At 35.7% G+C, this 16,691-nt stretch overlaps 1 long non-coding RNA gene across 1 annotated transcript; it reads left to right on the top strand.

Moving 5' to 3' along the window:
• Positions 1–14,052: 14,052 nt before the first annotated feature.
• LOC130461985 (uncharacterized) lies at positions 14,053–16,691 on the top strand. Its single transcript, XR_008922067.1, has 4 exons — positions 14,053–14,359; positions 14,457–14,721; positions 15,398–15,461; positions 16,463–16,691. It is a non-coding gene; the product is annotated as an uncharacterized lncRNA (long non-coding RNA).

Below are 16,691 nucleotides of genomic sequence, written 5' to 3'. Positions count from 1 at the left end.
CATATTGTTATATTATGTTGAGGTATCTTGGTAACTAATCAGAACACACTTATATGGGTTTTTGTTAATAATGATACAATTTCCTTAAAAGTTAAAACCTAATTCTGGAGTTATCCTAGACCATAGTTGGTGCTGTAATACCTCGTATTTTTATAATATTTATAAGTATATTTTATTATATTTATAAAGCATTTTACGATTAATTTAAATGTATTTTATTTAAATGAATTTTAATTAATTAGAATATTTATTATTTTAATTAATTACGAAACGAATTTAATTCTTGAGTCGGAAAATTAAATGGGTTGCAAATGATTTTTAAAGGCTTCGGGTTTTAAATAAAAAGTCCAATTCGTTTTATTAAACGAGCCCAATCAAAAGAGTTTAATTCAAGTCCTAAGCTAGCCCAATCATTTATTTCCTAAGCCCAATTCTAATTTCCTAAGCCTAGCCCATTGAAAATGGGGAGCCTATAAATAGGACTCCCCCATCATTAAATGAAGCCTTAAATTCATAAAACCCTTTTTGGCTTGCTTGCACCCCACTCCTCTTGCCCTCTTCCTCTCGGCCGGCTCGCACAGCACTCGTGCTCGCCGTCCCCTTTGCTCGCTGCTGCTCGTGCCTCTCGCACGGCACAGCCCTCGCCCCTTGCTCCCTTGTTGCATCGAGTGTGTTGTGTGGTGTGCTGCTGCCCTCGCACGCCCACGCCCTCGCCCTCACTCACCCGCTCGCCTTCCCTCGCTCGCTCTCTCGCGCCAGCGCGCGCTGTGCCCTCGCTCTCCCTCGCGCACCAGCGCCCAGCACCCCTCTCGATCCCTCGCTCTCTCTCGCGCGCACACGCTGCGTCCAGCCCGCGCGCGGCCCTACTGCGTCCCCCTTTCGTCGTTGCGCACACACGCACACGAGTTGTGCATTGTGTGTGTGTGTTCGTTCTTGTTCAATCTTTTCGCCCAATCACTCTAATTCGTGGTCGTTCCGTGCTATAGGCCGGATTGGTATAATTCTCTTCTTCCTTACTTATTCTATTTAAATTCCGTATTTTAAATTATAATATTAATATTATTTTGAGTAATTAAAATGCTGGGAACCGGTTATGAATACCGTGGTTTGAGGATTTGCGTGTTGTGATTCATTAGGCTTGTTTTAATTATTAAAGGATGAATTTTCAGATTTTTTTATTGAATAAAGAATTGATTTTTATGATAATAAATTAGTTTTATTGGGATTTTCTGTTAGGTTATGATTCATATGACAAAACATAAATCATGCGGAAAAACCATAAAGCCAGGAAAGCATATTATTTACACATAATCATTTAGCATAGTTTAGATGCATACACTTTGTTGCGTGCCCTCCCTAGCTGCGCCCGAACCGAACAAGAACAAGTCTTTAGGACTCCAAGTGTCGTCCCTCCGTAGATAGTCCACAGCACGTCCGAATCCGCCTTAAGCTTGACCAACTAGAATCGCCCTTAAGGTTGCTTAGGAATTTCGGCTATTTAGGTGCAAGTGTATGGCTGATTTTTCTTCAAAATCTTACCTTTAGAATACTTCAATTGTTTCTATAAATTATGACCTTAGGCTCCTATTTATAGAGGTATGGAAAAGGAATTATAATCCTACTAGGATTTGGATTTATTAATTAGAATCCAACTTGAACTCTAAATAATAAACTTAATCTATTAGGATTAGGATTTAATCATATATCGAATCCTGATAGCTTTAGGATTCGTATAGCACGCACACGAGCATCGCACGAGCACCGCACACTCGCGCAGGCCTTGCGGCCCACGTTGAGCGCACAACGCTCGGCCCATGCTTGTTGCCTGTGTCCGCGCGCGCGCCCAAGGCCCTGGCTGGGCCTGGCCTTGCGCTGGGCCTGGTCGAGGCTTGGCGTGTGATGGTGATGCGTGTGGCTTGCAGGGCGATGGCCTGGCTTCGTGCTGGGCCTTCGTCTAGCGAGCCTCGTCCGATGCTAATTCGTACGATACGCTTCCGATTAAATTCCCGATTCTGGAATTCATTTCCGATACGAACAATATTTAATATTTCAAATTCCGGAATTAATTTCCGTTTCGAACAAATATTTAATATTTCCGTTTCCGGAATTATTTTCCGATTCCGATAATATTTCCGATTCTGACAATATTTCCGTTTCCAGCAATATTTCCGATTCCGGTAATATTTCCATTTCCGATAATATTTTCCGACACGTACCATGTTTCCGTTTCCGGCAACATTTATGACTTGGATAATATTTATATTTCCGATACGATCCATATTTCCGTTTCCGGTAATATCATCGTTTCCGGAGTATTCATTTCTTGCTTGTGACGATCTCAGCTCCCACTGAAACCATGATCCGTCGATTCCGAATATCCATAGATGGAGTATTTAATGCCATTAAATACTTGATCCGTTTACGTACTATTTGTGTGACCCTACGGGTTCAGTCAAGAGTAAGCTGTGGATTAATATCATTAATTCCACTTGAACTGAAGCGGCCTCTAGCTAGGCATTCAGCTCACTTGATCTCACTGAATTATTAACTTGTTAACTAATACTGAACCGCATTTATTAGACTTAATATTATATGCATACTTGGACCAAGGGTACTATTTCCTTCAGTCTCCCACTTGTCCTTAGGGACAAGTGTGCATTACCTAATTCATTTGTCGCTCGATGCTTGCTCTTGAACATAAGGTAAGAGTTGTCATCCTTATTATGTCCAGAGGTGTTTCTCGGTTTCAGAGTTCAACTGATCAAATAAAAAGATAATCATAGCCTATGATTCATCCGAGCACGGCCATGCATTTTACAGTTTCTAGCTCTCCGAGTGGCCTTGTACAACTTTTAAGCATCTTATCCCGATTTATGGGAGGACAATCCCAATCTTGCGATCTTGAGATTAGACTTCGTTTGATAGGTGATTACCTGAGCGTTGCCTTTATAGCCTCCTTTTACGGTGCGACGGTTGGTCAACGTCAAAGCAACCAGTTCTCAAACAAGTAATCTCAAATCACTCAGGTATTGAGGATTTAGTGTCTAATAATTTTAATGAAATTTATTTATGACAGATTTTCATCTCTTACAGTAAAGTTTCATAGGTCTGTCCGATACTAGTCTTCCCAAAGTAAGTATCTATGCAAATGATTATGACATTGCCATGCCCACATAGTTCAAGAAACAGAACTACTAGTCATCTTGCATTCTAGTCGTCTAACGTTTTCTATGCGTCCAATTTTATAGAAAACTCCGACCAGGGACCATTTTCAACTTTTGACATTCAAGTTCACTTGATAGACATTTCTTAGTCACAGGATTGGTCCTGACAGTCTATCTTGAATATTTTGTCAAATTGAAGGGACGCATCATTTAATACTAAACCAAGATTAAATGGAATATGAAAATACATTTCAGATATGATAAATGTTCAACCCCAATGTTTTACAACCATGGGCCTCTAACCCATATTTAAAACAGTTCATGGAATTCAAAGCTATGCTTGATTTCCAGTGCCACAATGTGAGTGTTGTTTCTCACTTGTTGCATTGGTTTAGTTATCATGCTTTGCCAATCTTAATATCCTTTTCATCGAATGTTCTTCGAGATAGATGATAAGATCTTTTGAGTATGTTTATTTTGTGATCTAGTCTAAGAGTGGTTCTACGCATTTTTCAATGAAGAACCATCAAGCCAGCAGACATGTGATCTACCCAAGTTCAGTGAAGAACTATTTAACACAAACAACCCTGTTTTATTGCTTCTTAGGCAATAAGTACTTTTACTTCATGATTTATAGGTTGCTAGTGATGCTTTGTTTGGAATTACTTATCCAAGCAGTTCACATATATGTGGAATACTTTCCAACTGTATCTTAGAACATAGAAATTAATATTTTAATATTCCACGCAACAACTCATGGTTTCCAATCCATGTTGCCATTTCAAAACACGATGCTCTATAGCTCGTCCTTATCAATGGTTAACTCCAAAGGGTCTTGCTTGATCCTTTGCCAGTGTTTATGCGTGTAGCATCAATATTTAGCATATCTTTATTTCCTTGAACCAAGAACTATTTCTATGTACCTTTTCAAGTACCATAAGTATTCTTGATCTCAATCTAGTTGATCTTCACTTAGATCAATAGAGATTGGTATATGTTCGTCATGCCTAAAGTCATACGATACGTTTTTGGCGATCCTCATATTATATCATACATGATAAATTCTTTTGCAGAATAATTCCCAATTGAATTCTATTCATGTAACTTTAGCTCATCTAGTTTCAGTAGATACTAAATCCAGCTAAATTCTTTGACATATAATATAGGTTAAGAATCCTACTTAGATCCTTTGATGTTTAACTTAGTAAATGCTTATACATAGTTCAAACATTCTTTACTTAGATTTATTCACATGGGTCGAATATCTCCAATGGAGTCTTTCGTGTTTGATTTAGTAAATGCCATTACTTAATCCAAAACATTAATATAAGATCTTTGTAAATAGATCTTAATACCCAGTATGTACTAAGTTTCGCCTTGGTCCATCATTGATGAATAATTTCAAATCTAAGTCATTAGCATTTGAATGTTATTTCACAATAGAGAGATATGTGTGTGATACACATAGGAACAATTAAGTTTTTATGTACTCCCACTAAACTTCTTATATATCTATAAGAATTATGTATATTTTATGAAACTAAAATACTTATTAGCTTCACTAAGATACATTTCCAATTCCCAATTGCTTGCTTAAATCTGTACTTAGATTTCATAAGCCATCATTTCTTTGGATCCACAAATCCTATGACATACCATGTACATATTTTCTTCCAACATTTGATTGAGGAATACGTTTTGTCATCCAATTTTCATATGTACCAATATGTAATCATTGCTTGATTTATAGACTTGAGCATTAAGATTATGCATGAGGTTTCAACACAATGAATTTGCTGTAACCTTAGCAACTAATCTAGCTTTGTGTGTTAACACAATTCAATGTTTGATGGTTTTTATCCTTAAAACCAACTTGCAACCAATAGGTGTGAAACTATTCTTGCAAATCAACAAAATTTCAATTTTGTCATCAAAACATTGAGTATGTTTTATGGCCTCTAACCATTTAAAACATTTGAGTCTATATATGGCCTCTAACCATTTTAGGGAATCTGGGTTTCGTCATAGCTTTCTTACAGGTCAAAAACTCATTAATCTACATGATAATAGTTTAACTGCAAGTTGTAGGTTTCTTCACTATCTAATAGAAGAATCTCATAGTTTCAGTGACTTGAACTCTATGCCTACTTGGGTATAGAACATCAAACAAATAGAATATCAATAGCCACTTGAAAGTCCTTTGAATATTCTGTTCTCCTTGAAGCACTTGTGAAGTCTCCTAAGAGATGTCTATTCTTTAAAGCCACTTCTAAAGTCCTCAAAGAATAAGTGTTCGGATTTTCTAAAGAACTTCGAAGAGCCTCTGGAATCTCCGTTTTATGTTTGTTGTTCGCCTCGAAGACTTTCGAGGTCTATTTTCTCCTACTTGTCATTTTGGAAACGAATCTCCAAAAGGACATTATTTCGAGCAAACAAACATTATGTTCTCAAAAATTCGTGGTAGAAACAATACCCTTGTGTCTCATTTGAATAAATCACAATGAAACATATATCTATACTTGGGCCTTAGTTTGTTGAATAACAAACACTAAGCTCCCACTGAGTTTAGCAACTCTTTAGATATATTATGAAAAGATATTCTGAAATTACTTTTCAATAGCTTTGACGAATTTGGTTTAGTTTGGTGGTAGTTGAGCATTTTGTTTTAGAAATTATAGGAAAAGTCTTTATGATTCATCATTAATCGAATCAAGTACTAATTGACTTCGATTATTCCAACTAAGATATGCCATATCTTATGGAGCTAGATCGTGAATTTACAACACACAATCATTGATGATCATTCTTGACTTAAGTAATCATCAACATGATCTAACCTAGATCTTTATGATTCCTTTCCAAGTGGATTTTATACTTCTGAATCTTGAACTAGCCAAACAAATTCAAACTTATATCACTTTGAGTAAATAAACCTATATTCACTCAAATCTATGTGAAATAATAAAGTCATAAAATCTTTCTTTAGCTTTGAACTCTATTGTCTAGGCGTTCTAACAATAGTTCATATCTTTTCTTACTTTCAACAAGTAAGACTAGCTTGTCTTAAATTAATCTAGAAATCAATCAACTTTCAAAAGTCCATCAAAATATAGCTTTAGAACGTTAACTTGTTGATATGGTCTAAGGAACAATGCCAAAGATTAGTGGAACTCAAATCAAGGGGTTGATTTGAACCTAGTAAAGTTTTTATTGTTAAAGAGTTGTTTGTTTTAATCAAGCATATTGACTCAACCCGTAAATGACCATTTCAAATAAACAAACAAACATTGTTTTTGTTTTCCTTGAATATGAGTCTTTCTGTGTTTGAAGCAGAAATTTAGGTATGCTAATTATGGAACAAAATAGCCATCAAGTTCCAGCCTTTGAAAGGACTTAAAACAAACTTAGTTGACCCTACAACTAATGTAGCATTGCCATGCTTCATTTCCCACTTGTAGGTCATTAGTGTATCCTAGCTTCCATTGTTTGAGTTATTACCGAAGTAAGAACCTCAAGCGGTATATGATACCAAGGAAGTTTGATTGCTAGGTCACTGCTCTTTTAAACATAAACTTATATGTAGAAACGGAATTGTAAATTCCTTTCATTTGTTCCTTTGTTTTCCTATTTCTCGTACCCTTTCTAATAGCCTTAAGAATTGAATTCTCTAGTGTTGACTTTTATACTTTGTTAAACATGTCCAATGTCACTCCAACAAGGTTCTTACCATTTTATGTTGAATATTAAGTTTCAACTAGATGATCTTACCAGAAGCTTCTAAAGTTCTCTAAGCATCGATCTATTCGAATGTCTAGGGACTAGACTCATTCGAGAATTAAATGGAAAAAGATTTTAGGTTGTTAACCATTGGTAAAGCTGAGCGTTTAAACTCAATGCTTTATGATCTCAAAACTACATTGTATTTTGAATTCACAAGCACCAATCGGTTCGCCATTCGACTTTGATATTCGAAAACAACCATAAAAGTCGCTAAAAGAAACGTACATTTTAAATTGCTCATTTTCTCTCATTTCCGTGAATCGTTCTTGGATTCACTACCAATCGAGGAAATTTACTGTTACCTTTCTAAAAGGATTTACTGCAGTGCAAGATATTTAATTATAAACAATAATTAAAACATACATTGAAGCATGCAAAGTCTAAACATTTATCATGAATAATAACTTGAAAATTAAAGCAATCATGCAATTCAAACAAGTTATTGGCATTTTATTCGAATTTATTGTTCCGGCAGGTGTGAATAAAATGATTCCAAGACCCTAAAACCATTGAAGAATTAAGCACATTATGTATTTTGACTCAATTCTAAAATATTTTAGGTAAGCAAAAGCCTTTTGCTAATAGTCTAGAAACTACTCTTGGTTGATATAAAAGGACTCCTTACTTATATCGTTGAGTTTTCACCAAAACTAACATGTACTCACAATTATTTGTGTACCTTACCCCTTTAGTATCGATAAGTAACACCTCGCTATGGCGGAAAACTATTACTAAGATCGATGAAAAAAGGGTATCCAAGTAAGTGTTATTTTGGCATGGCACCTTTTAACTCAATTTTTAAGTTTGGAACTTAAGGCTCTTACTATGTTGGTTAGATTTTAAGTGAACTAAAATCCTTAATCATGCAACATAATCAAGCTTTGATCTCATGCATATTTAAGACATATTTAAAAGCAATAAATAACTTAAAACATGCATAAGATAGATGTGATCTAGTATGGCCCGACTTCATCTTGAAGCTTCAACTTCAAAGTCCGTCTTGAAAATCTCTGTGGGAGGCTTCATTTTCTTCAAATAGGATAAGCTATAATTAAAATAATTACAACTATTTGATGGTACGCAAACCATATTTGAATTGAAAAACAAATTTGGTACTTTAGACCAATTACATTCAAATTAATGGTACGCAGACCATATTTTCTATCCTATTTGGGCCATACTAGTCACTTCATAACCTGCAAAACAGTACATATACAATATATACCATTCACCCATTCATTATCATGAATGACCCACATAGCTGGTTAGTAAAACACGTTATGCATCACATAAATATTTGCAGCAATTAAATAAGGGCACCAATAATCTACCAATTATTCAGTCCTTATTAATTCTAATCAAGTTGTTTAACCTTAAAGGATTTGTAGACCTAATCAAGAGTTTATGACTAAAATTGCTCCCACTTAAACCAATAAATTCATATGCTTTACTAATTTTTAAACATAAAAATGTCTTTCTAGTCTAACCGGAAACATACAAATTTAATTAAAATTTAAAGCTCATATAAATTTATAATTGAATCCACTTATTTAATTTATTTTTCAGTTGAATTTAAATTAATTCAAGGTTTTTAATTTTAGTAAAATAATTAGAATAAATTAAAATTTATAATAATTATAATATTCAAAATTAAAATCCAAGAAAACAATTTAAATTATTAATTTTAAAATTAATTAAAATTATATGAACTGAAAATCTCAAATTAAATTTAAAACTCGATAATCGTAACATGACGAGCACTTGGGCTTGCGCCCAAGCCCCGTCGAGTGCACGACCTATCGCTGGCCCATGGCTCATCGCAGCAGCAGCCACGCGCAAACGCAGCAAGCCAAGCCACGCTTGTGCGCAGCCTGCTCGCATGCATCGCAGCAGCCACGATGGGAGTGCTCGCTCGCTCGCGCGCAAGCAAGCCCTCGAGGCCACGCGTGTTGGTGCGCGGAGCAGCGATCGCTGGGCGACCAGCTCTCGCCCTCGCGCGCGCGCGCCCCTGCTCATTCCATGCCTTCGCCCTTCGCCCATCGCCATATCACACAGCACACACGCACAGGCTCCCTTGCCTCGTGCGCGCGCCATGCGCTACGTTGCTCGCTGCATTCGTACCGCACGGGCGACGAGCTCCCTTGCTCGTCGTCGCGTGCCCGCACTATACAACACCCCTTAAGGGTAACACGTAGCTTCCATTGCTTTGTGCGTGCAACATTAATGAGCGTTTTCAAAAAAAAAATTAATTTTTAATTCAAAATTAATGACAAATTAATAAAACATATTAATTTCATAATTTTAGGGCGAAAAATCGAAAATTTATTAATCAATTAATTTCCGATTAACATGGATTCAAATCTAGGTCATAAAAATTAAAAATTTAACATAAATTAACAATTTTTATGGTGGATTTTAATCATGGATACCTAATTAAATTATTAATTAATCATGAAAATCAAATCAATTCTAAATTATTCGAATTTCAACAAATTAATCAAAATTACAAATTAGGTTGTATAATTAACAAGGCTAGGCATTCAAACTTGTTAAACATATACTGTTGGTCAATCAAAAATTCAAGATTTATCAACAAGAATCGCAAATATTTAATTTAACATCTTAAATTTACAAACTTTTGCGTTCGAAAAACTAAAACCTCCGAAAAGTCATAGTTAGGCTTCGAATTTGGGAATTCTGGGTTCGGCCGAAAAATATTAATTTTGTCAAAATTTTAGAATGCCTTTTACATGCGGAATTGACACAAAAATCACTCGATTTGGATGAGTAACGTAGAAACTGCCGAAAAACTGCGTACATATAATTAAATAAACGCAATTTGCAATTAATTAACAATTACGAAAATTAATTCTTTGCAAATTTGTAAAATTTAACCATGTTTATGCAATTTAGATTATGAAAATAATAAGAGGCTCGTGATACCACTGTTAGGTTATGATTCATATTACAAAACATAAATCATGCGGGAAAACCATAAAGCCAGGAAAGCATATTATTTACACATAATCATTTAGCATAGTTTAGATGCATACACTTTGTTGCGTGCCCTCCCTAGCTGCGCCCGAACCGAACAAGAACAAGTCTTTAGGACTCCAAGTGTCGTCCCTCCGTAGATAGTCCACAGCACGTCCGGATCCGCCTTAAGCTTGACCAACTAGAATCGCCCTTAAGGTTGCTTAGGAATTTCGGCTATTTAGGTGCAAGTGTATGGCTGATTTTTCTTCAAAATCTTACCTTTAGAATACTTCAATTGTTTCTATAAATTATGACCTTAGGCTCCTATTTATAGAGGTATGGAAAAGGAATTATAATCCTACTAGGATTTGGATTTATTAATTAGAATCCAACTTGAACTCTAAATAATAAACTTAATCTATTAGTATTAGGATTTAATCATATATCGAATCCTGATAGCTTTAGGATTCGTATAGCACGCACACAAGCATCGCACGAGCACCGCACACTCGCGCAGGCCTTGCGGCCCACGCTGAGCGCACAGCGCTCGGCCCATGCTCGCTGCCTGGGTCCGCGCGCGCGCCCAAGGCCCTGGCTGGGCCTGGCCTTGCGCTGGGCCTGGTCGAGGCTTGGCGTGTGATGGTGATGCGTGTGGCTTGCTGGGCGATGGCCTGGCTTCGTGCTGGGCCTTCGTCTAGCGAGCCTCGTCCGATGCTAATTCGTACGATACACTTCCGATTAAATTCCCGATTCCGGAATTCATTTCCGATACGAACAATATTTAATATTTCCGATTCCGGAATTAATTTCCGTTTCGAACAAATATTTAATATTTCCGTTTCCGGAATTATTTTCCAATTCCGATAATATTTCCGATTCTGACAATATTTCCGTTTCCGGCAATATTTCCGATTCCGGTAATATTTCCATTTCCGATAATATTTTCCGACACGTACCATGTTTCCGTTTCCGGCAACATTTACGACTTGGATAATATTTATATTTCCGATACGATCCATATTTCCGTTTCCGGTAATATCATCGTTTTCGGAGTATTCATTTCTTGCTTGTGACGATCTCAGCTCCCACTGAAACCAAGATCCGTCGATTCCGAATATCCATAGATGGAGTATTTAATGCCATTAAATACTTGATCCGTTTACGTACTATTTGTGTGACCCTACGGCTTCAGTCAAGAGTAAGCTGTGGATTAATATCGTTAATTCCACTTGAACTGAAGCGGCCTCTAGCTAGGCATTCAGCTCACTTGATCTCACTGAATTATTAACTTGTTAATTAATACTGAACCGCATTTATTAGACTTAATATTATATGCATACTTGGACCAAGGGCACTATTTCCTTCATTTTCAAGTTAGGGTTTTAACCTAGACCTAATGAGTCAATTGATTAGCATAATTAGGTGATGATTTTAATTATGATAATCAATTATATTTTCAGATTTGAAGAAAGGCTTAAAGTGTTGATTTGTATTGATTTTAAAGGCGGAAAAAGTATGTTTTCGTACAAGGGATTGATTTTGCAAATTGAGACGATTATATTATTATTAAACGATTGAATTCTAAAGTTTAAATGAGGTTTTAGATTTTATAAAGTTGCTGGAAATTTAATGAACATGGAAATAATTTAAGTTTCATTATTTTGATGATAGGAGGTGATTTCTAGTTGAGTGCTCCCCCTACGCTTAGGTATTCAAGGTACGTACAAGTCTAGGGCGACCATACCTTTTGTCAATGACATTACATGATTGTTGATGATGTGAATTATGTTGTGTGGATTCATATATGCTTTGGTGAACGATCATGTGGATTTATATTATTGGAATTATTGAATTGTTGGTTGAACAAGCATGTTGATTTTATTATAAGTATGGATTTCATTGTCAATCATGTTGTTCAATATTTATGCATGTATGGTTTGTTTCACATGCAAGGGATGGATTATTTATTTGTATGTTATTGTACGGGATGTCTAGCATACTTTGAGCCAATTATTCGTACTTCGTTGTACTATTTATTTTACCACATGTGAAGGGTTAGCTCGTGTAAGCCACCACACATGTAGGGTTCAGTTGGGAATATTATGTATGAAACGAATTAGGAGTTGTCGTGCAAGGGCACAACCCTCATGTTAATGTGCATGATGTGGAGTCTCACTTTGGTGAGGAGGAACATGGTAGTAATTTCACAAGTGTCTTGCTTTATTGATCACAAGTCCTAAAGCATTAAAATAAGATTGTTTTGGTTGTTGTTTATTAATTGTATGTGTGTATGTTGGTGAGTCTTGAGTTCGCCTTTAATAAAATATTAATAAACGTAAAATGCAACCAGAACAAGCTTCAAAACTCTTGGAACGTATATACCTTGAGTATGAACAATAGGGGGAATCTTGCCGGAAAGCTCGTACTCCTACTAATGATACAAGACGTTGTTTCATTTATAATATGCGCAGGAATTCCGTCGGTATGGCCTGACACTCAGTATGGCCCGAATTTATTATTATTATTTGGTGTATGGTTGGCTCCCATCACCTTTCCTTTATGGAATATTCTTTTGGCCCGTTCGAAGCTTATTCTAATTGAATTGTGAGTCAAGAGTCGAGTCAAGAGTCGAGTCTTGTATTTATGATTGATTGTTTATTATTATATGGCTTTTGCATGATGATTAGTACTTAGTGAGTGATGCATGTTTTAGTTTCATTTACTCTATTCTTGTAAGTACTCAGCTTTTGCTGACTACGTGCTTTGTGTGTTTTGGTCATGGCCTTTGCATTAATGACCCTATGATGATCTATCATTTGCACTTGCATTGATGGGGAGTAGAATAATATAGCAGGTTGGTAGATCGGAATCATGTGGCTTGGGATGATCGAGAGAGTTGCATGTTTTCGTATTTTGAACCATTTAACTTTACTTTAATTATGTTTGAAATGTTTGAACTATTTATACTTTGGGTTTTGGGCATTATGGTTCCAAATTGTAGGAGGTCTCGATATTTCATTTATTATGTTTTTAAAAGTTAGTTGACATTAAATTCCGCTGCGTAATTCTGGTAATAGCCTTAACCGTTATCACGGTGGCGGTAATGCTTTAGTAATTCCTTTATTTTAAGTTGGAAAATGGTTTTATAAAAGCAAGAAATTATTAGAGTGTTACAGGTGCTTAGATGCACTGTTTGTAATTGCAGTTGTGAGTTAAATTTCTATCTCCCAAAAGTTTCAGCTGATTGATTACCAGATTGTGTTTTGGTTCGCTCTTCATTTTCGAGTATCTTTTTGCTTCAGTAGTCTTTCCACTTTGAAACTCAAAATTTAATTTAATTTGATTTGCAGGGAGTTCCATCCAAGGGTGGGCGATTTCTGGAAGGTCCTCTTTAAAGTAGAAAGAGAGTACAGTAATAAACATAAAATATTTCTATTTATTTATATCTTACACTAACTAAATATTTGTGAATGTACCACAAAAATTATACTTTTTTATGATACCTAAAAATTGTATCTCGAACGATATAAATTTTTCACACTTTATAAATACGATGCTCCCGTGCATGAACGGGTCAAAAATACTAGTTTAATGAAATTATTTGTCATATAGATTTTGGAACTTAAACTTCTTAGTTATTACGAGTATATACGGGGGCCCGTATCTCTTTTTTTCCTAGGGCCCATTAAATGTTAGGTTCGACACTAACAAAAACAAAAATGTGATTATCTATACTATACAAAGTATATTAAAGGCGTTTCTAAGGAAATTTACGTGGCACTCTGCTTATGAGTCTTTCGCTCCATGTAATCTTCATATACATAAAAAAAAGAGCTCAAACATAGTTTGCGTAAGGTTTGAACTTTAGACCTTGAGTTTAACCAATAAAATTTTTACCACTACGATATGACATGTTTCATGTTGTCATTGCAAAAAAAACGTAAATAAATGTGAATGTTATTGATGTAATCCCCCGTAATTTTATACATTTTATATTTTTATTTTAACGTATAGTTAATTATATTTGAATAGAATTTACGAATTTTAGAAATAAATATTTAATTAACGAATATTTATTTTTATACGTTTTAAATGTTTTAATGATTTATGCAATGTAAAATAATTTTAGAATTCTATGTTGAAAAGACTTTGAATTTCGAAAACACATTTGAAATTGGGAAACCAAGCCTAATCGATTTTGGATTCAAATACTAAAAGTAAATCCTAATCCTAGCCCAAATTGGTGAAGCCCAAAACAAATAAACCCAAAATAAACCCATAACTCTCTCTCCTCTCCTTCACTCACGTAAAACTCAAAGGAAACAAAAACCCTCTTTCCCTCTTCTTCCTGCTGCACGTGAACAGGAACCTCAAGCCCCTCTTCTCGTCGCCGCCGTCCAGCCGACCACCGTCGTCCTTTACCGAAGCCTCAGCCGCCGGTAATCCTCCCTCTCCTTCTCTCTCTTTCGTTCTCTTAAACTCCTTGGTCTTGGTTGCACACCCATTAATAGTTACTCTGTTTTTGTTCTCGCTCAGCCTCCGCGCCACCGCAGTATCCGCCCAGTCATTGCTGCGCCGCCGCGTCCTTCGCCCACACCAGAAACCTCTCCTCTCCCTTCGTTCTCCTCCACGCACGCAACGACATTCCCTTCTCTCGTTGCTTCTTTCTTCCTGCCCCACAAACTCAGCCGTCGCTGCACGGCCACCGCAACCACCAGCAGCGTCACTCAGCCGCTGCACCACCTGCCCGCTTGTTGCCGCACCACCTTGTCCACCGGCAGCTTCTTGTTTTCTCTCTTTGGTTATTTCTTAAACCCTAAGTAACTAATTATTTTAATTAATTATAATTGTTAATTGAAATTATGTTATTGATATTAAATTCATAATTTTTATGGTTTGAACATGATTTTCAGATGTTGGTTGAGTTTATAAACGAATTAATTTCAAGTTTTGGTTGATTGAATTATAAGTTAGGGCTTATTATGATTTATTAATTTGAATTATGTTTCATTAATTTGAATTATGTTTCTTGAATTAAAGTGATGATTTTGTAATTTAAATTATAAATTTCAGATTATGCAAATTATATAATAAAGTTATTAATTTTCAGATTATCAAATTACTTTGAAATATGAATTTTGATTGTTTAAAGTATGAAATTCAAGGTTTTTATGATTTTTAATCATGATAGGTTGAGTATGAATTATTGAATTGGTTGTTTTGAGATACTAGGAACGTAGATTGACCTTGGTGAAGCTTTTAAATGAATTTATATTGCTGAAAATTTAAAGTACGATGTTTGCAAAAGTTTTCAACGAATTTCAATAATTAATATAATAATTATGATGCTAGGAAACCAAATATTCAAGTTTCGATATTGAAAAATGTTCTAATTATGTTTAGGAAGGGTTTGAAGCTCCCTAATGTTGTTGAAAATTCAATATGAATTGATATGAGTCTATATTGGTTGTTGTTAGGTGGAGAATTCTCCGTAGGCGACTTTTGAATTATTAAAGTGGTCTTGCAGTTTGTTTACACAAGGTACGTACATACCTGCGTGCTTGGAATGTGTGCTAATTGTTGAAATCATGTTGATATTATTGTTGAACTTGGTGATGTTGATATTATAGACAAACTTGGTTATATGGAATGTGCATGTTTAATACTGTTGGACAAACTTATTGAACTTATTTTGCACTATAAGAACTGTAACATGTTAGTATGGATGTTTGATACAAACATGTTGGTTGGGGACACTAGATTATTCTATATGATTGGGTTGGATCAATTGGTTGTTGTTCCCTTTCTATCTTTTCACTACTTTATAAGGGCGGAGGACCTTGTTTAGTAAGTTGAAACTTTATGCCCATATACAGGGTTGCTCATGGTTAAAGGAAAGGTTGGTTAAGTTGGAATGAGTCTTGATTGATGCTTTTATGATCACTTACTTAATTCCAAGATAAAAAAAAACAGTTGTGAACAAATGTGAATTGTCTGTCTTATGTAATGGTTGAGTCATAACGGGATCTCAATTTGTAAATCATGTAAAGTGAAACTGAATAGCAATAGCTTTAGACTGTGCACGTCTGAAGTGACGGACAAACAGGAGTTGGGGTTCATGGTGGTAGCCCATGGCCTTTAATTCGGACCGGATTGATCACCGTGTCCTATTTTTATTTAAACGTTCCTCGATATCGCAGGTCACTGAGGTTACGGAGTCGCGCCCGTACCTCGTCTTCCTTAGTGAAGACTTCTGGATGGTCAACTCGGTCCATTGTCTATTTCAACTAAAATAATATTATTGCTAAAAGTCTAGCCTAGTCTAGTCTGGTCAAGTATGGTCGTCAAACTATCATGTTTTGTCTGCCCTTGTTTGTGTTCATTAGTATCATGTTAGGGTTGTTCGTTTAATAGAATCATGTTAGGATTATTATTGATTTAGTATGTAGTACTCAGCTTTGCTGATTACGTGCTTTTGCTTGTGCATGTTGATCATGGCTATGCCTTATTGATCCTGTGATGACCCAATCTTTGGTGAGCAGTCTCTAAGGATCAATAAGCATTGTCCATCTGCAGGTTTGAAGATGTTGCATCATTGGGATCGGGAATAGAGAGCTTGTATTTAGTTTTGATTTGCTAAGTTGACTTGGGTTTGTTTAAATGGACTTTAAACTTGTCATACTATTTATATTTCCTTATTTTCGTTGGTTGATTTTTGAGACTAAACCTGTAATCGATTATTTATAAACCTAAAGTTAGTTTTATGTTTTC

The sequence above is a fragment of the Spinacia oleracea genome, chromosome 5 (genome assembly GCF_020520425.1).
Source record: "Spinacia oleracea cultivar Varoflay chromosome 5, BTI_SOV_V1, whole genome shotgun sequence".
NCBI lineage: Eukaryota > Viridiplantae > Streptophyta > Magnoliopsida > Caryophyllales > Amaranthaceae > Spinacia > Spinacia oleracea.
The sequence above is the reverse complement of the archived record's forward strand: the minus strand, read 5'-3'. Positions and strand labels throughout refer to the sequence as shown.